Here is a 23700-nt window from a genome sequence, read left to right as displayed (position 1 = left end):
TGCATCCTATGTGACATTAGTGCATAATCTATCGTCGACTGCAGGCTCCCTACCTCCCATGTTATGTGCCCTTCACACTTCTCAGTACTGTTGCATACAACTAAGTCATGCATTTCACACATATCCAGCATCATGTTGCCTGTTGAGTCTGTGTACCCGTCCATGTCTTCTATGTGTGCGTTCATATCTCCTAGTATAATAATCTCGCACCCTTCTCCTAGCTCATTAATGTCACTTGATATGCATTCCAGCATTTTTTTGTTTTCCTCTTTGGCATTTGCTCCTGTCCACAGGTATACAAAGCCAAGGAGTGTCTGCTCTCCTGCAACTTTCCCTTTTAGCCATAAATGCTCCTTGCATTCCTGTTTGACCCTTTGCCAGTTCATACTTTTATGAATAAATGCACCAATTCCACCACCTTTTCTGCTGCCCTCTGTTCTATTGCAATATTCCCATGTATTCCCGGTTTTTTGACGCCAGCGCCACGCGCGGCGGTTACAGAAGTGGCAACAGCTCTCCCATAGGCCGCGCCGCGCGCTCTTCCCACTACCCAAGTAGGGTGCCTCTATGTCCTCCTCGCCCGCCGCTCCGTACAGGGTGGAGACAACTGCGTCGTCTGCTACGGCGTCCGCCATGTTCTTGCCCGCTGCGAGCGGCGCGTTGTAGGCGCGCGTGTGATGAGCGGTTTGACGGAAGCAATGCGCTGTTTTTGTCGACGACAGCACTTCAAACAGGCACTAACGCGTCATGACAGTAAAGTAGCAATATATTTTATGGCATCCGATTTAACGGAACAGCTAAATATTCTTCGTCACGTTATTTGAAGGGACACTTACGAGAAACCGGAAGTTGAGCTGTATACTGGTGGATTGCAGTCCTGTTACGATTACAGTCGTGTCATTCTTACTGCGAACAGAGCTTTAATAAGCGAGTAAACAGCAAAAAACTGAAGGATCCTACAATACCGATTCAGGGACGACAGAAATTGAGGAAGAGATATTTGGACTTCGATTACGAATTTGTCCACTAATAAGACATCGTTTTGCACCGAACAAAAACTGTGCGCATTCCCTAAGACCCCTCTTTTATTCCAGCTGAACTTCCAGTTTCTGTTTAGTGGCGCTTTAATGCTGTCGTCTGGAAATACCCTCGTAAAACGCGTTGCAACCGCTCATCAGCGTGGCGTGTTTTGTTTACGAGCTGTAAATTCAGAAATTAGGTTGCGCGGCAATCACTGACTTTGTTTCAGAGTGGGAAATAATGCTTTTAACACAAGCGTTCGTAGAGGAATGCAAAAATTGCGACGTTGCCAGCATTGCTGTTATTCGGGCAGTTACGCGGTGAACCTGTGTTGCTGTGTTGTTGTTGTGTTGCGGCCGGACAGCAATTTCACAAGTGCGCTCCGCTGGCATCTACCCCACATAACAACAGGCTATGCCCTTCCATATCACCCCGTCCAACCACCGTGGGTCATGGTTCAACCTTCGGTATGCGTGCATGTCCCCGGCATACTAAAGAAATCATTAGTTCCCGTTAGCGGACTACAACAACTTGCTCTGGCATACACCTGGTCAGAATACCAGACCTATGTTCATGTTTACACAGACGGGTCCGCGTCACCAAATGCATCGACAGCACCTGTGGTGATACCAGCCCAGCAGATGACTCGAGGCTTCATTATAGATCACAACTGAACATCAACCGCTGCAGAGCTTGTGGCTATTCGGGAAGCGATTCGCCACATCTGCGGGGAAAGACCTCAAGAATGGTGCATTTCACGGACTCAAAACCCGCGCTGCAAATTTTGGGATGCTACCTGCGCCACACCGCATATCAAGTTCTGGCACTACAGATTACCGAGCTACTTTCATGCGCTCAAGAAAAACACCACCGCATAGTGTTCCAATGGATCCCGGGACACTGTGCGCTCAATGATAATGAGATGGCCGATGCTGAAGCAAAGCGCGCCCTCAGCAATGGCCTACGAACTGTAGTGCCGTTCTCTAGACCGGACATCACATGCCTCCTGTCAAAATTAATGAGTGCGACGACACAGCTAGACGATCGTCACGTCCGCCTTAAAAGGCTGGATCCCGATATGCAATTTCCTGTTCTGCGTGGAAGTCTACGCCCTCATACATGCCTAATACACAGACTGCGATTAGGCGTCGCTTTCACGCGCAAATACATCATTGGACGGACAGACTCCCCGGACTGTTCAGTGTGTGGTGTTATAGAGACTATACACCATGTGCTCGTGGTGTGCCCTGAGTATGCGCGCGCAAGACTGACACTGGCAGCTACCTTGAGGCATTTATACAATGGACCACTGTCGGCCACAGACTTGGCAGACGATAGAGACCATAGAGTTTCATATTTTTTATTTAGAAACTCTATGATAGAGACAATGCGTGCTATTTCACGTTTCTTAGGCGACACGGGCCTGGACTCACGATTGTGATAAAATTTATGCAATGTATCCTTTCACCTCGTTCCTCCCATTGTCATCCCCCAATGTGACCCTCTTTCTTTCCCTCTTCCCCTTCCTTTACGTAGAGTAGCAGGCCAGATGTTCCATTTTCCGGCCGACCTCTCTACATTTTCAAATCATTAAACTACTTCTTCTTCTGTGTTGCTTGTCAGCATGTTCTTATGCAGCCCTGGAAATTCCTATTACATAAAAAAATGTCGGTGCTAAAGAAAAGAGGTCAATAAGTGACGAGTAGACACGTGATTTCTGTCATGACGTTTCAGTCGCCATGCAGGTTTTTATTATGTCAGCTGTCAGGAGGTGTCAATTGCCACAGGTCTTTCGTAGATCTTAGACCAGGCATTTTGTACCGACGACACCCAGCGAACTCGTCGCAGCGATGTCCTACCACCTGCACCGGGCAGCGTGCGCGGCGGGCATGAACATGGCGGCGGCGGCTGGAACGAACCGGTTCTGGCGGTACCAACGCCGTCAAAGAATGTCTCCACCCTGTACGGAGCGGCGGGCGAGGAGGACATCGAGGCACCCTATACCCAAGGTATTCTAGTACACTGTAATATGGGTCACTCTACTGGAGCTGCGCTCTTTTGCCTCTAGCAATATGGCCGCAGCCGGCTTCACTCGCTCTCAGGCACTGTACCCATATGCTCGCTCCCGTAGGCGGCAGCCAGGACTGCCACTCCAGAAGTTTTATATAACCTCCTTAACGTAGCTGTCTCCGATGCTGGTCATAATTAGAACACGCCCTGTTTTGAAAATTAACGTCAGGGGAACATTACTTCTCAGCGCTAGGGGGCAATACTGAACGCGTACGCCAAGCAATTCCCAGTGCTCTGCTCGGTCTAGTTGTAGCTCACGTGGCTTCCACCTAGCGGTTTTCTTGGTTTTCGTGGTTGGCTCGGCAGTTCTTAGAATGCGTGGCCGCGCAGTCACCTATTGCAGCCATAAAATGTTATGCTATGTGCCCACTGGCATTCAGCTAGGTGTATGGTGCGCCATTCAACGTTTGCTGAACATATGACAAGTTGTCACGTCCGGTACACAACCACAACGCAGCCCGTCGTGCTTGCGACCGGGGCTGGTGCAAAGCCGCAAGAAAGGTGTCACAGTCGTCCTATCGCCTTGCTTTCCGAGTCTCCAAACAAGCTGCAGATTCCAATGTCGCTTTGGCAGTGGCACGACGACTGCAGCTGATGTTCCAACGGATTGATCCGTACGTATTGCTTACACCTTTCGAAGAACTGCTTTGTTGAACACCGCCGCAATGAATGCCCGACTCTTTGTTAATCACGTGCTGACAAGCTTTAGTTGCCAGAGCGATAATGGGAATTTTCTTGGCGCGTCGTCCGCTCGCGCGCACGTTTTCCTGGTTTGCTTATTAAATGTATCGCTGTGCGTATGCATGTATTCATGTTCTTGATGAGCTTGTAATTATAATTATATGTAAATTGGACAAACAATTTTACAAGCCCCGCGCTCCGAACTGCGCAGGCTTTATCAAGTTGTAACTTGTTCGAGACCGTGTCGACGTATGCATCCGTCTCTCCTGCCCTGCTTGTCACAGCATGCTTCGGCAGCTTCCCTTGCTCAGTGGAATTTGTTGCTCCAAAAGTGTCTTTTTAAACAAAATTGTGCCACTGCTACGCCGTGATGTAGTTCCAGCGGTGTGCAAATTGGTAAGCTACCACGCAATAAAAAACAAACCGTGGTGCCATTGCATTCATTGGCCGCATTCGTTAGGGTGTTACAAGCAGCGAGACTGGCCCTGTGGCCGGTGATAGAATGGAATTGATTCATATTTTTATACGCCAACCGTGAGGCGTGCGTGAGGCTACAATGAGTTGGGTGGCCATGCTAGCTTTGCCATGACATGATCAACGCATTGAGGGTTGATGCGCGACTGTGCTTTGTAGACGAAAAGCTGGGCAGTGTCCACCGTGCTTATTCATGTTGCTTGCTTGCAACTTTTTTAGTTGCACTGCATTACTTTTTTTTTGTTGAATTTAGCATTTGGCATCGAAACCAAATGCATGGTGATCAGGGGTGGCTTGCACGAACATTTAATAACAAAAATAATAACATATTTAAGAACGTGTTTTTAAATGTTCCCCCAACAACTCCTAGCCCGCACTAGAACGCGTTCTTAAATTCATTGTTATTTTCCTTACTAAATGTTCGTGCAAGCTGCCCCAGGTACTAGACCGTGATTTATGCTTGTCAGCTATGCCTTTGGTAATACATCAACCTTTGGTAAAGCTCGTGGTAAAAACGTTGAATGCGAATGGGCAAGTAGTCTATCCTTATACTATGCCTTTCCTGCGTGTGCATACCAGTGGCAGAATAAATGACATTACATGCTCGCACTGCCCTGATATCATTTATAAAACAAAATGGAAATGTGCGGAATCTCATACCTATGAAGTGGCCCTTCTTTAATGGAAAAGTAAAAGAAATTGTAATTTTAGCTGCACTAATAAATTACTTAAATAACAAAAGAGCTCCTCTTTACGAGAAAACAGGCCTCGTAAGCTAGAAGAGACGCAAGAATAAAAGTGGCGACACCGCCTTAAACTTCTCACCCCAGCCTCACCCCAGCTCACCTTGACATCGTAGATATTGATGGCGACTGCTCGGGCCCAGGTAACTTTTCTTCGATGCGGTTGTAACTACATTCCATCCTAGAAGACGGGAATACTACTTAGCAAATTTCAAGAGCTTTTACAGGTCCACAACTGCCCAAGTACAATGAGAGGGCACGGCAGCTTGCTGGCGGACAGCATGCCTAAATCGCCATTACTGCTTGTGCAGGTTTTGCCGTGGTTTTTCGCCGTGGTATCTACAGCAAACAACGGGACTCAACCAGGATTCTTCGATGGGCCGCAACGTAGCAATGACACTGCGGACCGTCTACTTGTCAACGCCTACCCTACAGGAGTGACGTCATCGCTGGACAACCTAGAAAAGGCGCATCCCGGCATCGATTCCTTCAGAGGGCACGGCAGCTTGCTGGTGGACAGCATGCCTAAATCTCCATTACTGCTTGTGCAGGTTTTGCCGTGGTTTTTCGCCGTGGTATCTACAGCAAACAACGGGACTCAACCAGGATTCTTCGATGGGCCGCAACGTGGCAATGACACTGCGGACCGTCTACTTGTCAACGCCTACCCTACAGGAGTGACGTCATCGCTGGACAACCTAGAAAAGGCGCATCCCGGCATCGATTCCTTCAGAGGGCACGGCAGCTTGCTGGTGGACAGCATGGTTAAATCGCCATTACTGCTTGTGCAGGTTTTACTGTGGTTTTTTGCCGTGGTATCTACAGCAAACAACGGGACTCAACCAGGATTCTTCGATGGGCCGCAACGTGGCAATGACACTGCGGACCGTCTACTTGTCAACGCCTACCCTACAGGAGTGACGTCATCGCTGGACAACCTAGAAAAGGCGCATCCCGGCATCGATTCCTTCAGAGGGCACGGCAGCTTGCTGGCGGACAGCATACCTAATCGCCATTACTGCTTGTGCAGGTTAGTCAGCTTGGTAATTTGCCTGCCTATCGTAGTGATGATAGGTTTCTGTTGGTCATGCCGTGCCCTCAAGTGTTCTGCAATTCTGTCCGACTGCTGGTCGATGCTCATGTTGTTGCTTGTGTCCGGTGACATAGAACAGAACCCTGGGCCGAAGGTTAATGAAATGTTGCAGGTTATTATTGATAAGCAGGAAGATGGCGACCGCAAGATGGACCGAATAAGAGAGGAAATTGCTGCTGTTAATGCTAAAGCTGATAAGTTACAGGGTATTCTGACTTTGTTTGAGGAGATGAGCAACAAAATTGAAAAATTGGAATCTATTGTCTAACAGCAAGCATTGAAGTTAATCGAGTATGAAAACAGAAGTAGGCGTAACTAAAGCCCCTATATATAAAAAGTAGCACCATTATTAGATCTTGCCGCCACCGCGCTCACCCCGGCGTTTCCTCCTCGCTGCCTCCTTTCGCCCCAGCCTCTTCCGCTCCCCCATTGGCCAATCCATGTCACGTGGAAGCACGCGTTGCGCTTTTGTATTTTTTCTTTCCCACGCGCTCCGACCGCCATTCTCGGGCCTGTGCGACGAAAGTGCTGTGCGCACAAACTGATCAAACATGTTAGGGACAAGAACTTCGTTGTGATGGCATGCTGTCACGCCTTCAGTTGCCGCAACTGATAAGACGAGCGCAAAATACTTATTTTCTTTAATATCCGGCGAGCGCAAACGCTTGCTGCACACTTGGTATTTGCGCCGACTTGCATCGTCGCGTTGCTACTTCCAAAACGGCATCATTAAGGCCAGTTATTGACTGACGAAGCAAAATCGCGCCTCAAAAACTTTTCCGCAGGGCGCGATAGAAGTTTTCCGCGGATTTCCTCTGGTAGCACGTTAGCTGTCGTCTGCCACGGCAGGCCCGACGTAGGCGGCACCACTGTCGTTATCTCGCCGTGATCGCGCTGGCCGCTCTGAGCGCGATAGTGGAACGGAGGAGGAGGGAAGTGGTTGGCGCTACTTTTTATATATAGGGGCTTTAGGCGTAACAACCTGCTAGTATTTGGAATCAGAGAAAGTGCTGATGAAACAGAAAGTAAACTCGGAGAACAGGTCCTGGACGGTATTTTTGACAATACTTTGGGGGTCCCCGTCAGGACAGTTGAGAGAATTCACCTTATTGGAAAAGCGAATCAGGATAGGTCAAGGACCAATTATTATGAAGTTCCTTGATTCCAGGGAAAAGGACAGTGTATTAAAGAACTGTTTTAAACTGAAGGGCACTAATGTTCGTGGAAGCCAAGACTATGCTAAAGAAACAGCGGAAATAAGAAGAAAGCTATGGGAAAGTGCAGCATCGGATCGGTCAAAAGGCACGAAAGTCAAGCTTATCTACGATAAACTTAAAATAAAAGACAAAATGTACACTTGGGACCTCACACAAGATAAGCGCACACTATGTGGACACGAAGAAAGTAGATTCGGTAAAGAAAAGCAGAAAAAGGTTGATGCAGCTAGCCGCCCGCCTAACTTGGACGATTCAGGAAGTTCGATGGTGACGCCCAGCTCGTCACCTACGTCATAGCTATGTTTCCTTGTTGTTAACGCACGCAGAGTCGTTAACAAAATAACTGATCTGGAATTTCTGCTGCTTTCACAGAGCCCTCATATGGTTTTGATAACAGAAACCTGGCTGCACTGTGGTATACAAAATGACGTAATTATTCCCCCTGGTTACAAAATGTTTAGGAAGGACCGCGATTCACGTGGCGGAGGAGTGTGTATCATAATAAAAAATTCTGTCCATGCGACCCTAATTGATAGTGACGTTCCTGAAACAGTTTGGTGCAGGATTTCTTTTCAAGGTGTTGTTTATCTTGTCGGTGCAATATATCGGCCACCTTCGACTTCCCTGGACATGCTAAACCAACTGAGCGCATTCTTGTGCAACAATGTACATAGGAACACACGGTTAATTATGGCTGGAGACTTCAATTTACCGCACATAAACTGGCAGGACCTAGCTTGCAGCGGCGTTGAAGCATCCAGCGCTGATAAACTACTAGATATGATTTCTTTTAATCTGAATCAAATCGTTCAAGAGGATACAAGAATAACTTCTAAGTCGCGGTCATTGTTGGACCTAGTGTTCCTATCCAATAATATAGAAAATCATTTGTTGACAATTGAGGACGGTATTTCTGATCACAAAATGATTGTAGTGAATGTGACCGCTAGCAATGTGCTCCATAAGAAATACTCTACTGCAATTACGATAAAAGACTACAAACGTGCTGATGACAATTAAATTTTAGATTTTTTGGAATTTTCGTTCGGCCAATTTGAGCACCACGCAAAGGAAAAATCTGTAGATGCGCTATGGAATGAATTTAAGGATGTAGTAAACCATTGTGTGGACCGATTTGTGCCAACTCAAAAAAAAAAGTCTAAACAACGCCATCCTTGGATTATCCGCAGTATTATTCGCATGAAAAGAAAGCTAAAACGACTGCATAAAAAAAAAGGGTTCGGACGAAATAGCGAGACTTCGTGCAGAATTAAGACGTACTCTGACACAATCCAAAAAGCAGTTCTTTGAAAAAACAATGACAGGGTTCCTAAAAAGTTATCCACAAAAATTCTGGAGGTATCTCAGCAGTAGGAAAGATAAAATTGAAGAAATCGTAAAAGGCACTGGAACGTTAACAAAGACTGCCGACATTGCTGAGCATTTCAATTACTTTTTTCAGTCTGTGTTTACTAACAACACAAACGTGAATAAAGGGGAGCATTTACAGTATATTATACATTATCCAATGGAAAATCTTGTAATCAAACAAGAGGGAGTATTCGAATTGCTGCTGAATTTAGATGCAAAAAAATCTAGTGGAGCCGACAGGGTTTCTCCTGATTTTCTGAAACGCTATGCTGAATGGATGTCCTACTACCTAACGATAATTTTCGAGAAATCATTACATACGCATTCATTACCCAGGGACTGGCGCAGGGCCGTAGTTATACCAGTGTACAAAGGCGGTGATTGCACGCTTGTAAATAATTACCGTCCCATTTCACTCACATGTATCAGTTGTAAACTTCTGGAGCACATCATCGCAAAACGCATCTTAAAATTTCTAGAAGAGAATAGATTACTCATACCAGCATGGCTTCCGTGCTGGACTATCCACCATTACACAATTAATCGAAGTGGTTCATGATCTCGCTGCAGCCTTAGACGAGAAGCACCAGATTGACGTCGTTTGTATAGATTTTGCAAAAGCCTTCGATAAAGTGCCGCATGATAAGCTGATCTTTAAACTGAGAGAGATAGGTATCGATGAAAGGCTAGTGCTTTGGATAAAAGAATACTTAAGTGATCGCAAACAGACCGTAAGTTTAGATGGCAGTTTGTCTAGTCCACTCCAAGTGCTATCAGGTGTTCCTCAGGGATTGGTATTGGGTCCACTGTTATTTCTTATATATATTAACGATATCTCATCTGTTGTTGAACAACCGGTAAGACTGAAGCTTTTTGCAGATGACTGTCTAATTTATTCTACCGTAACCAATGTTCAGGATCAACTCAGAATTAGTCGTTTAGAAAATTTCAGTCAGTGGTGTAATTTATGGGGAATGAAAATAAACTACTCTAAATCAACATACACACATATGACTAGAAAAGTAAACGTTCTGCCTTTTAACTATTACATCGATGGTAATTTGTTAGTTCGTGCTAACCAGTTTAAATATTTGGGTGTTACAGTCACGCATAATTTGACATGGCATACGCAAATAGAAAATGTGTGCTCGAAAGCGAACCAGGAACTAGGTTTCTTAAGGCAAAAACTAGATCAAGCTTTGCGAGATGTAAAGCTGATAGCTTACAAAACTTTTGTTAGGCCATTACTTGAATATGCCTCAGTCATCTGGAGCCCTCATCAGAACGCATTGACTACAAGGTTAGAAAAAGTTCAACGTCGTGCTGCGCGCTTCATATGCGCAAAGTACCACAGATTAGATTCTGTCACACAGATGTTGCAGTCCTGTGAATTGGAAACACTAGAAGCACGAAGGAAAAATAATCGGCTCAAAGTGTTTTTCAGGATATTACATGGACACTTGAAAATTAACAAAGATGAGTGTGCAACTCCCAGGGAAATGAAGCAGTCGTGTCAATCACCAATATGTTTTACGACCATACTTTGCTCACAGTGATGTGTTCCGCTATTCTTTTTTCCCCGACGTGATTGAACTTTGGAATGCGTTACCAAGCTTTGTGGCAAATGCCAGTGATGTTTGTGAATTTGAAAAATCGTTAAACTCGTATTTCTGTGATTTCGCTTCTGCTTGAAGTACCTGTATGTGTGAGCGTGTGCACGCGATGGAGCATAAGCGCTCGTGCGTGCGCGTTAATGGGCATCGGCGCCTTTTAAAGCTTTTCATTAGTCGCGGAATGTGGCCATTGCGGACAACACTTGCAGTAGCGAAAATCAGAAAGCAGCATACTGCACCTCTACCGTTCAATAAAGCATGTAAAAGTGAATTTAGCTCTGTGTAGCTAAAAATAATTAAGTGTAATTCAAGAGTCCCAAAGACTAAATAAGAGTAATTAGGGTAATTAACAAGAGCAATACACAGACATCATACGACACCTTTATTAAAGCATGCTAAAGTGAATAACTAAGTCACTAAAATAATTACGATTAAATAAAAGTATTTAAGGGTTGCAAACAGTAATAGAGACTACTTAACATCAATTTAAGACTCCGTGATAAGAATGTTCAGGCAAAATTAAGACTAATTAAGAGCTCCAAAGACCAGGACATACTAATAAGGATCAATTAGACTCCGTGACAGCAAGTAGGAAAACAATTAAACCGAATTATTAGTTTTTTAATTAATTACCAACATAAGCAAACAATCGCAAATGAAATAACGTCAACGCAATTAAGCTTTCGCCGTCAAAGTCGTCTTATTAATCGATATGGGACCCCACTGAACGTTTTTTTTTTCCTACCTCACGCAGCTGAACTCACGCCGCTGAACACCCCTTGATTATCAATCTATCACCAGAGTGAACAAAAAATTAAATGTTTGAGCCAGCCAACGCAGACACGCGATCAAATGTTAGAGTATACTCCCTACTAAAACTGCAGCGAAACGGCCCGATTTCGTAAATAAATAGCGCACTACGCGATGTTCATTGTGACTGCGAAGCATTGAAGAGACCTTTATTATAGTGCCACATGCATAAAATTAATTCCTGTGCATGAAATTGGCGTGTTGGAATACGCCGTCTAATGCCATTTTGAAAACTTTTATTACTGCACTCAGTCATCATTTTTAAGGGAGCCGTCGTGTTACAGTCAAAGTTCTGATCTTATTCCCAAGTACTAAATGCGGCTCGGAATATAATTGCACAATGACTAAAATACATCGCGTTACACGATCATCCGGTTGAAAAGTGCGCTACAGTGCTATTATAGGCGAGCCGTGGCGCTCGTCCACAGGAAGGATAAGATATGAATTCATAGTTTCTTTAGGCAAAATAATTAACTCAGATATGCAAGACATTAGGTATAATTAAAAGTATAGCTAGGTGAATTCACTAGACACCACTCAGTTATAAACGCTCATAGATTCCACCCACGCAAGCTATCGAGAAATCATGACTATCTCTTAGAATGAATGCAGATTTTGACGAGAACACGCTACAAGAATTACGCGTGCGTTTAGAGATTACGCTGCACAGCGGGCGAGCACGCTGTCGTCTACAGCCCCCCGCCCCTCCCCCCAGATGTGTTGTCGCAGCGCTAAGAGGGACAAACCGCAAGTTTTTTGACGCAAGGCAACGCCTATCTAGATGCACTAGGGAGCGAGGTTTGCTTGCTAGGGATGCCACGCACACGCAGACCAAGGCTGGTACCTGTATATATGGTTTGTATTTAAAACCCTCCCTGTAAGAACCCTCAACAGAGGGTTGACAGTATGATTAAATAAATAAATAATTTACTTTGAAATCTATGATGTCAAGCTAGCGCTGGGGTATTGTGGCGCAAAATTTGTTGGGAACTGTGACCTTCATTTGCTGTTCTAATAATCTACTTAACACCGCGAAATTGAAGAGTGTTTCTCTTTATAGCGTCCCTTTAATGCTCCTTGCGTGGTTTTTGCACAGCGCCGCCGGTAGCATGTCACTGTTAATGTATGCCCACTGCTGCCAGCGTAGCTTGCTGCAATGAATCGCATATTTTGCTCCCAGTTTTTATAAGTAAATGATTATGGGAACTAATGAGGGGGGGGGGGAACACTAAGCTATATTTTGCTTTTCTGTGTGCGTTTTCATGGAAGGCTTACACCTGCTCCAAACGCAGCAGTAGGTTTTCCAAAATTAGATTTTGCCTGCTCCAATGGCTGCTCCAAAATGCTGAAGGGCATTCCCACTACTGCTTTCTACTTGTGCTTTGTGCTTTGCTTCGCTCTGTATTAACTGTGCTGGCAACATGGTATTCAAGCCCACGGAATCGCTTGCGACTACCAGGTGCTTTAAAGATGGAAAAATGCAAACTCTAGACCTCATGCCGAATTCAGGCGGCGAGGGGCATCGGCATTAACAGGGCAACGGTTGCTGGTGCCCTGTTTTCTTTTTTTTTCTTTTTTCTGATGAAGTTGCACAGTTCAGCGCACTCGAAGTATACTTGCATAGTTTCCATTACTCTTGTGTTGTAGTTCATACCACTTGCCTTGTCTATTCTTCTCTCATATACAAGGATCGTACCATATACAAATGCCTCCTGTTTATTTTTATAGAAACTACAAGATACAAAGAGCATAATAAGAAAATGAATTGAAGGATATTAGTTAAATGAAGTTATTTCAAAGGACATAGCCACTGTACTTTGTAATGCACTTTCACGGGCGATAAACAAAGAGCCTGCATGATAAGCTCATAAAAAGGGATTGACAGCTGAGCAGGGATGCCCGTAGTGTGGTTTGTCAAGCACATTCATTTGGCCACTTGTGAAATGCACTCCCTACTCCGTTGCTGTACTTGCATCAACTATTGTGTATGCATATACGTGGCAAGTGTTGATGAATGCCAGTAGGTGCAGTTTGTTCAGCAGTGAGAAATTCAGTGACATGCCTCTGCTTAGTATGCACCTATTGTGTCAGATGCCATATTGATATACTGCTGCAGTGCTTCCACCTGTCAAATGACAACAAATTTAATAGTATATTAGCTGAAAACTTCAAACGTTAGAACGCTATTAAGATATTGCTGATATATTATAAGTCAACACACACAAAAACATATGCTTCCTGAATGATGCTCGTAGGTTGTCATTGCATTTATATATTTTATAAAATTTTTTTAGGCAGTTGCTAAGTTTGCCCCAGAAGCAAAACAGGAGGAGGGTGCCGAGATGGCGAAGACCCTGCTTTAACAGCATTGGTAGCAGTGTATATGCCATATTGCATATGTGTTAGGTGATTGTGGCAACCTATTCAAATTCAGCATTTCGTCGCTTGCCTGTTTGCTTGAGCTAAAGTGCATGCAAAAATACAAGGCTTATGGTGTGACAATGACCCGCCGTGGTTGCTCAGTGGCTATGGTGTTGGGCTGCTGAGCACGAGGTCGCAGGATCAAATACCTGCCACGGCGGCCGCATTTCGATGGGGGCGAAATGCAAAAACACCCGTGTACTGAGATTTAGGTGCATGTTAAAGAACCCCAGGTGGTCCAAATTCCCGGAGTCCCCCACTACGGCGTGCCTCATAATCATATCGTGGTTTCCGCACGTAAAACCCCATAATTTTTATTTTTATGGTGTGACAATAGGGGGTGATACACTGAGCTCGATCTGTGACACATCATTGGCACAACAGCCGCTCCTTATTGCCGTTAGTGACATTCACGCAGCATTGGGTAAATACCGAAGGTCTATCTTGCGCAAACCTTATGCCTATTGTTGAAGCCGCTGTGCAGACCTAATCAGTAGCTGATATGTCAGCACACATGCTGCAGTGTTTCATGCGCAAGGGCATGGATGCTTGTTTATTTAGCAGAAAGTCTTGTATGGTGTATCTGTATGTCTGAAGAAATCATACTTGCCATGGCTGTGTGTTAAAAGAGTTATGGTGACATGGTGAAATGCGCTTTGTTTGGCTGCAACAGCCACATTATAAGCCCAGCGATCAGAATGTTGCGGATGTTACATTCTTGTAGATATCCAAAGTGATGGAGTGCCAGAAGACCACACAGCTAACAACACTGAGACGGGTAGAGTGGTATTGCTGCATTAACTGCTGGGACTTGAACCACACAGCAAAGTCTGTAGTAAACATTTGTGTTTTGGCGAAGCACCGTTAATGCTACTGTGTACAACATAAGTGGACACTGTATCCATAATGCTAGCGGTTATGTTTACCGTGGTGAGAAGTAAAATATAGTTCATAAGTAATTCTTGTGAAAGCAGCACATGTTTCTAGCCAGCACTAAACACTAGACGGTTAACTCCACTAAACATGCGTGGTGTCCTGCACTCGTTGAAGTGCTTGAGAATGCCGTTTGAAAACAGCCGTGGGCATCAGGGCTCCCTTCCCAACAGTTGCGACATCCAATCACTGTGGTTATGTAACCGGCACGAAATTCCCAAGGCTTGCTGCGCAAGAAACTCAATTCCAAATAAACAGGGGAGGTCTGCTTACCTTTCCAATAGCGACCATGTTGTCTGTGAGAACTTTGACGCATGGCTGCTGCAACCAGCCATTCGTTAGATAATTGGGGCCCTCCATTGACTTATAAGCTTTCAGTTGCTCATGGGACACAAGGCCTGTTATGTTCACAGGGCAGTCATCAATGTCAACGAGATTGATGCGAGGCAGTAGTCCAACATTGCACTTGACCTCACTTGAGTTCAAGCGAGTTGACACAGCTGCACTCTTTCTCTGCAGCGTAATTTTTCTGGTTGATTCAACCCATGCTCGTACATGCTTGAGGGTATCATTGACAAATGGCACACCAATCAAGAGTCAAAACAGACCAAGACACTTTGTAAGGATGGTACGTGCATTTCAGCAGCAGCTCACAGGCGAACGCATGAAATCGTGACTAGTAATATGATGGCAACTGTGGACAACGCTAGGGCCCCTCATGGATGACATCAAGTGCATACCCCCTAGTTGAAGGGAGTGCTCTTGTTGCATGCATTTGAATCATCTTCATAACACAAGTATTAAAAGGAATGAGTGTGTACGAATACAGACCACATTGCAAGTGCTTGATGAAAAGAAAGCGCTTGCGGTCAGCAGCACTGCCATTTGTGCACCTAGAAATTTTCAGTTTTCCATATAGTGCTGTTCATGTGGAAAGTCAAAAAATCACGCTTTGAGTTCTAATTTTATGTTCTAATACAGAATGAAAGAAAAATGCCTGGACTGGGCAATGCCCTATTCTGCAAGTTTTCATTCTTGCAGTCTGAGGAGCTGCAGATGCATGCGTGTTTTTTTTTTTTTTTCAATATCGTAATGTGCTAGTCCTATTGATGCTTCCGTGTGATTTGAGAAAAACAAGAATGAGAGAGTGCTTGCAAGTTGCAACTAATTCATGTAATGACGCATCACATTTTTTCAGAAATGCACCAAGTCACATTCACTCTCATTTCAGGGCCACACTGGTGACTGAGCAGACGGTGGTGCATGACTGAGTGAAGGTGAGGGCATATATCAATGAATGCCGATTCATTCATTCATTCACAAAACTTTATTAGAGTCCTGAAGCTCGGTTTTCTCAGACCGAGGCGGGCCGCGTCCACGTCGGCACCGTCAATGAATGCCGATGAGGGTTAAACATTTAGGCTTGACACAGCACTTAAGTGACCTGCTGTGGCAGCCCAGTGACTGGCGTTGAGCTCCCGAGTTCGAGGTTGTGGTGGCTGCATTTTGATGAGGAGTGAAATGCAAAAGCGCTCATGTAGTATTTCGTGTTAACTTTATATATAAATTAGTATGTTAGAAAAGGATACTAGCTGCGAAGCTTTCGTCAAGCTTCTTATTGGTCTGTAGAGTTGTTGTACTCAAATCAGTAATGCGGAAAAACAAGAGTTAGGCGCGGATGTTCTACAAAAAAAAAGATTTGCTACTACTTTCACCTTTCTTCGAAACAGCCACCCTGAAAAAGCATTCTACATGGCTGTTAACACGACTGCGCTTCATGTATGTATAGCAATCGCCTGAAAGAAAAGATTCGTGGTTACGATCAATAGTCAAGCCATTACGTGCCATGCAATGTTTCATAGTGGCCTGAAGTGGTCTTTATAGGCAATATGGTAGACACCTCCCTCAATAGAAGCCACCGACAATCATGAAGTTATGACGAGGTGCACATTGTTCGCGAAACCCTTCCGTTCGCTACAACTTTGAATTAAAACCATGAAGGAGTCCTTTACAGTGCCAATTGCAATGGCTATAACATACTCGAGGCACTAGAGCGGCAGCTTTGTCATGCAACATCGTCACACAACTACCGTCTGCATGACGATGTCTCGAACCACTATGGGGTTTAATTAAACGAACTGAGAACTATTCGCTGCGTCAGCCCATAAGAGACCCCCTCCTATACCAGCCTCATAAACAAGACACTATATATGCGAGCCTCTCATATGAATTGATTTTTGACCTCTCCTTTCAATGCTGAATTTCTTGTGTCCCGTACCACTGAAGAATGAAGCTTCGGCTTCTTGCTGGCTGCGGCCATATGGTCTAAAAGGCATATTTCGCCCAAAAAGTTGCGCCGAGCAGCTGTGTCAGTTTCGCCAAGTATAGATTGGTCAGAACGGTTCCCCAAGCAACAAGCAGTGCTAAATTGTTGAACTGAGTAGAGCGTGTAGCACTAAAAAGAGAATATTGGTCCATGCTTTTTTGTGAGCGGCAAACAGCTTAAAGCCTCAATTAGCTTTAATTGAAATTACCGCCACTTAAAATAAACTGCTTAAGAATGGTTTAATTTTGAGAAGCAGTTCAAAAAGCAAACGGTACTGGTAGAATCTATACTGATGTGTTGTTCAGTCCTCGTGCTACTGCTGAATGTTTCTGTGAATAGATGCGAAAATTCAATATTTTGCCATTGAACAGCTTGTCGTGAGCAAACAAGATTGATTTAGCGGGTTAAAATCAAAATAAATGTTGAAGTCATATATAGCCAGCATTTCTTACATGATTGTTGCATCACGGCGAGTATGGTCACTTAACTAGATTGGTCTATTCTATGGTTTCGCATTTATGCTTTTACTATCCACGTGAGCTATCGCTGGCAAACGTAGAACTGCGCATGAAAAACCCACACCGCTCCGGACTGACCTCCGTTGGCCGGCACTGTAACGTTGCCTTTCAGAAATATATTGCCTAGAAAATCGGCTTTTTCAATAAATTTTGACGAACCAAGACCGCCAAAATATATTTAAGACTGTCATGAGTGCACCAAGCATAGGGAACGAGAGCGAACAAATGAAAATGTTGTAGAAGGCGCCCAGACGCAGCCCAACTGTAGCAGACGACTAGCGCAAATCTTTGCCATGACGTCATGTGAGCGGCGCTTGCAGCGCCGCTTTTGTTGGTTCCCGGGGCTAATAGAGAGCATGTATTCTAGTCTTCAGTCGTTCTTGCAGGTGTGGTTGACATCTAGATGCCTTCGTCTAATGCAGTTGGGTTGCATGCAGACCAGCTGGCTTGAATGCCATGGAGAACAATGTTGGTCTTCACGCTGGGGAGGATCATTTTTTGCTCTTAGTGTAGACATCATGCGCCACTGTCGCCCCCCTTTGCGCAACGGTATGCCGTTGACTTCCATTGGCCTTGGCATGGTGCTCTCTGGGCCGGTATTTTATAGCGATGCCTTTCCGGTGCTAATGCCTTTTCGTGCTTATCGCGCTTTGTCAGTGGTCAGAGCGACGGTTCGCTCGCGTTATCAACGGGATCAGCTGGCCGTGAGCGGTGGATAAGACTAGTATACAATAAGTCATTAGGCAACGCTACAAAATACCAGCCCTGAATTCTGATTGGCAAAATTCATGCAATATTCCATGCACAAATCGCACGCAAGCCATCGTTCTCCATTCAGTTCTAGGCATTGTCACACAGCATTGAAAGTGCGCAAAGCAAACGGAAAACAAGATAGTGTGCCCAATTGTTCTAGGATTTGAGTTACTGTACATGCTTCTGGCAGAAGCACACTTGCATAGTGGTCCGCCATCTTGTACTTAAACCATAACTACGAAGCAAAGCCATTCCCAGTGATTCCACTTGGTGAGCAAGCCATTGGCCTGCGCCAAAGTGCGCCAATTGGAAAAGCCCTAAGTTTACTGCGCCATCAGGATGTAGAAGTGTTAGGTAAGGTTAAGTGCTGACCATAGGTTAGTGAGGTCTATTTCTCTCACAAGAGGAAACAATCGAGGGTAAAAGCAGACCAATTCAGGCTGGTGCTCGCAAGCTTTAAACAGGAAGATGAAGATAACATAGCGAATGAAACCTAACTGCGCCAAACAGCAATTGAAGTGGGAGGTAAGGCACCAAAGCAACCTGTAGGAAGCTCTCCAAGAAACAAAGGACCTAATAAAGAAACTGAAAGTGTCGGATCAGATAGAATGCTGACGTCAAAACTGCAACAAGAAGAAAGTAAGGGATATTCGAAATATCGTGGGAAAATTGAGGAAGCCGTAAAATTGGACACCACTAGGCATAGGACAAGGCAAGATGTAAAACATGGTAATATCATCAGTTAACGTGCAGCAGAAGAATTCTATACTGACCTGTACAGTAGCCAAAACAGCCAAGCTTCTTCCATTCGAAATAGTGATGAACCGGATACAGAAGCTCCTTCTATAACTAGCGATGAAGTTAGAAGGGCCTTGAAAGATATGACCAGGGGAAAAGCGCCTGGAGAAGATGGAATAACAGTAGATTTAATCAAAGATGGAGGAGATATCATGCTTGAAAAGCTTGCGGCCCTTTATACGCAATGCCTCACCACTTCAAGTGTACCAGAGAGCTGGAAGAACGCCAACATTATACTTATCCATAAGAAGGGAGACGTTAAAGAATTGAAGAATTACAGACCCATTAGCTTGCTTTCAGTATTGTATAAAATATTCACCAAGATAATTTCCAATAGAATCAGGACAACACTTGACTTCAGTCAACCAAGAGAACAGGCTGGCTTCAGGAAGGGGTATTCTACGATGGACCATATCCATGCCATCAATCAGGTAATCGAGAAATCTGCGGAGTACAATCAACCTCTCTATATGGCTTTCATAGATTATGAAAAGGCATTCGATTCAGTAGAGATATCAGCAGTCATAGAGGCATTGCGTAATCAAGGAGTGGAGGAGGCATACGTGAATATCTTGGCAAATATCTACAAGGATTCCACAGCTACCTTGGTTCTCCACAAGAAAAGTAGAAAGATACCTATCAAGAAAGGGGTCAGGCAAGGAGACACAATCTCTCCAATGCTATTCACTGCATGCTTAGAAGAAGTATTCAAGCTCTTAGACTGGGAAGGATTAGGAGTGAGGATCGATGGCGAATATCTCAGCAACCTTCGGTTTGCAGATGACATTGTCCTATTGAGCAACAATGGAGAGGAATTACAACAAATGATTGAGGACCTTCATCGAGAAAGTGCAAGAATTGGGTTGAAGATGAATATGCAGAAGACAAAGATAATGTTCAATAGCCTGGCAAGGGAACAAGAATTCAGGATCGCCCGTCAGCCCCTAGAATCTGTAAAGGAATATGTTTATCTAGGTCAATTACTCACAGGGGACCCTGATCATGAGAAAGAAATTTACAGAAGAATAAAATTGGGTTGGAGTGCATACGGCAGGCATTGCCAAATCCTGACTGGGAGCTTACCACTGTCGTTGAAAAGAAAAGTGTACAATCATTGCATTCTACCGGTGCTAACATACGGGGCAGAAACTTGGAGGTTGACAAAGAAGCTCGAGAACAAGTTAAGGACCGCACAAAGAGCAATGGAACGAAAAATCTTAGGAGTAACGTTAAGAGACAGGAAGAGAGCGGTGTGGATCAGAGAACAAACGGGGGTAGACGATATTCTAGTTGACATTAAGCGGAAGAAATGGAGCTGGGCAGGCCATGTAATACGTAGGATGGATAACCGGTGGACCATTAGGGTTACAGAATGGATACCAAGAGAAGGGAAGCGCAGTCGAGGACGGCAGAAAGTCAGGTGGGATGATGAGGTTAGGAAATTCGCAGGCGCAAGTTGGAATACGCTAGCGCAACGCCGACAGTCTCGGATTTGACGGCGTCTATCGCCAATTGCACCACCGGGAATTAAAACGTTCAACGTGACGATAGGGCGAGCCTTAGTTGCAACCTTAGCTGCAAACAGGAGACGAGAAAGCTCTAGCGCGTACGTCCCAATTAGGTCACTGGAACCTGGAAAGTACCGCAGCCCTTTTCTCTTAGCCGCCACGCCGCCGATTGGTCATGTTGCCGTCAGGTGATCACTTTCCACTATAGATGGCGGATCTAAGGCGCGCTGGAGGAGATAAGCAGACAGACATCGCTCGCACACGCCGCGCGTACGAGTCATCAACGAGGTCAGATTTTGCATTTTGTATAATTAAGTGTATTTGTAACTTTCGTAGACTTAAAACAAAATGAAAGGAAATGCCCAGGTGCTGCACGTTCGGGTGCAGCAACCGCCGGGAGTCCGGAAAAGCGCTTTTCGCGATACCAGATAGGCGGAAAGAACGACAGCAAGAGCCGTGCTATCTCTGGCTGCACCGGATAAAGAGCGACAAGTTCACTCCCACTTGGTGAACTTGTTGATATCGCAAAGCTGAGAAGCTCCTTGCGGTATTTCATCGAACTCCCTAAATGCCATAATGTGATGGAAAAGCTTCTTCGCGCATTTGCTTTGAAGACTGCGGTTTGCCTTGAGTAAACAAAGCGAGGAGATGCTCAGAAATATGCAGAACCGAGCAAAATGTGGCTCGAAGAGCGACGGAATACGGGCGGCTGTGTCAAAAATAACAAGGTGTAGCGAGCAAACCACTGCAATAAAGATCGAATTCTTGTGTGACACACGAGCATCGGGATCGCTTTGCATTTAGAACGGGTGGCGCACAGCTGAATGCTTCACTTTTCGAGTGCAGTAGCCGACCGATTTTCCGGACTTCGCGGGGACTGAAAAATCGAGCAGTCCGAAAAACCGAACTGCCCGAAAAACTCTCCCCCCCCCCCCCTCCCAAGAGAAAAAAAAATTATGAGGCTTAGAGCGGCTTAAGAAAAATGTCGCACTTTCGCCCAAAAGGCGGAGCATCGATTGCGATAGCCAATTAATAGACAGCGATACGACGTAAGGATGTTAGTTTTATCGGCCGTATAAAGTTGTAAATATGCGCTTACTAACTAAATAAGCACGGTGTCACGCGCGCACACGTTACATAAACACATCTCGCTCGATGATCGCAGGCATATTGACCTTCGCGCTGTCTATTCTCTCGCTTTAACGCGAACGTCGAAAAAAAAGAAAAAAAAACGGCGCATACGAAGCTAGTGGCACTCGGCGCACGCCCTTTGTACCCGTCGCAGATCGCGGACGCACACTTCGGCCACATAGCAGATCGCTTTCAAGATACGGTGCCTGCGCGGCAGCTCCGTCGGCAGCCGCAAGAGCAGAATGCAACTCCCCACCGTCTCCGCCGCCTTCTCCCCGTGCCCCGCTAGCGAAAAGTCCGCGCGCGCCTCCGGCCGCCTTGCTCTCTCGCGTGCGTGAGAATAAATTGCGATTGCAGGCTGACCCTCGCAAGCTTTCACCCGCACACAGCGTACGGACCGAACAAAAAAAAAAAAAGCAAGTGCATCTTTTTAGAACGTTTTGTCGGCCAAGGAAGAGCGGGCATGGCCTCGGAGACGAGGGAATAGCGTGCGTGTACTGATCTTGAAGGCTATACAGGGGGGCACTGGAAGCCAAGCCAGTGGAAAATCCAACATGGCGGCCTCCAAGATCGGGTAGCAGTGGCTCGGAGCGAGCGATTTAGTCCGGAAAATCGAACATTGGTTCCTAGATTCGTCCGAAAAATCGCTCGCGAAAATGCATTAGCTCTATGGGAATCCTGCCGGTACATCTATGAAGTCCGGAATATCCAACAAGTCCGAATTTTTGGAGTCCGAAAAATCTGTCGGCTACTGTACTTGTAATTTACATTGTATCTAGCTAAACGAAATGCGGTTTTGTTTGTGGATTTCACAGGGCCCACTGCGGCAGCCATCGTGCTGTTCTTCACTGTAGCAAGCCTAGAAAACCCGAGGAAGAGCTGCTCGTCTTTGCCGCGCAGTGTTGCCTGCGCTCGCTCCGGCGGTAGCGGTACTTTCAAAGTTCCAGGTTCCAGTGACTTTAGCAGTGCCACGCACGGCGCCGACGCGGCGTCTGCCTTGCAAGGCGGCTCGACGGCAAAGTGCGGTTTCTGCCGAGGCTCGCGGCTTCAAGGTTAATTGACTATTCATCGGCGGACGTTATCTACTCCGGAAACGCAGCTAGTAGCTTGTTTGAAGCGCAGCATGACGTGGTTATAATAACTGCGTGCCGCCAATGTGTCCATCATTTCTGTTTCTGGATATTACCGATGACATCTGGGAAAACTAGCAATATACGAAATGATATCATTTGTGTATGTGTGTGTCGCATGCACACAAGTGCATTGTTTTCTCCACGAGATATGCAATAGATGGAAATGTTTACGAAGCTTCTCGTGAGAACATAAGAATTATTCAGGTAATTGAATGTAAATTGCAACTCGCTTTTTCGAAATACTTCAGGATGTGAAAAATCAGCTGCTCCAAGCTGCTCCAAAATGCCGAATTGCCTGCTCCAAAGTGCTCCAAAATGAAATTTCTGATGCTCCAAATCATAAGTCCGCAGTAGCATCACTGCATTCCCCATGCTTGCAAGAGCTAGAACCAGTGTAACACCAGCAACAGGTGCATGTTCGACCTGAAATGAGGTTCATTGATGCAGGCATAGATGTAGGTCCTTCGGATAGACTGGCACAGAACGGGCGGCTAAACAGTTACGTCGGGCAGCGCTCTTAGCGGTAACTTCGGCGTCGTCTTTTGCGGAGCGATCACGATGCTGCTACTACTGGTGGTGTGCATCATCTGCAGAACATGTTGCACGTCTTCTTCATCACAATCACCCCCGGGATAAAAAGCAGCCATCCTGGCGACTCAAACAGTAGTGATCACGAGCGGCTCACGGTAGGGCTTAAGGCGATCGACGTGAACAATGTCACGTCCACGACAACGGAGGTCAGAGGGGGGTGTCAGTGGTTCGATTAGGTAATTCACCGCAGACGTGCGCTGGACAATGCGATAAGGTCCATCGAAGCGGGAAGAAGTTTTGAAGAGAGCCCAGGAGCATGCGCAGGTACTGACAGCCAGACGAGGTCGCCGGGAGAGAAGACAGGTTGCTCACAGTGAGCGTTATGGAGCCTTTTCTGGCGCTGTTGCTCAGCGGTGGTGAAGTGGCGCGCTAACTTGCGACACTCCTCGGCATGACGTGCTGCAGTCGAAACGGGCACACACTCAGAAGCATCGGGCTGGTAGGGTAGCAGGGTGTCCATGGTGTGGGATGGGTGACGGCCATAAAGCAAAAAGTA

The 23700-nt window shown here is 45.6% G+C and overlaps 1 protein-coding gene across 6 annotated transcripts in view; it reads left to right on the top strand.

Moving 5' to 3' along the window:
- The first annotated feature begins 3348 nt into the window (after positions 1 to 3348).
- LOC119445512 (uncharacterized) overlaps positions 3349 to 23700 on the top strand; it is a 64921-nt gene continuing 44569 nt past the window's right edge. For 2 of the 6 annotated variants that reach the window (XR_007465922.1, XM_049663352.1), the window contains exons 1-2: positions 3349 to 3704; positions 15678 to 15723. The gene's annotated coding sequence lies outside the window, so the exon portion shown is untranslated. Of the gene's footprint in view, positions 3705 to 5239; positions 5780 to 5808; positions 6019 to 15677; positions 15724 to 23700 lie in introns of those variants that run through there. The other 4 variants (XM_049663353.1, XM_049663354.1, XM_049663356.1 and 1 more) reach the window with 4 other exon arrangements.

The sequence above is a fragment of the Dermacentor silvarum genome, chromosome 3, assembly GCF_013339745.2.
Source record: "Dermacentor silvarum isolate Dsil-2018 chromosome 3, BIME_Dsil_1.4, whole genome shotgun sequence".
In the NCBI taxonomy this organism is placed as follows: domain Eukaryota; kingdom Metazoa; phylum Arthropoda; class Arachnida; order Ixodida; family Ixodidae; genus Dermacentor; species Dermacentor silvarum.
The sequence above is the reverse complement of the archived record's forward strand: the minus strand, read 5'-3'. Positions and strand labels throughout refer to the sequence as shown.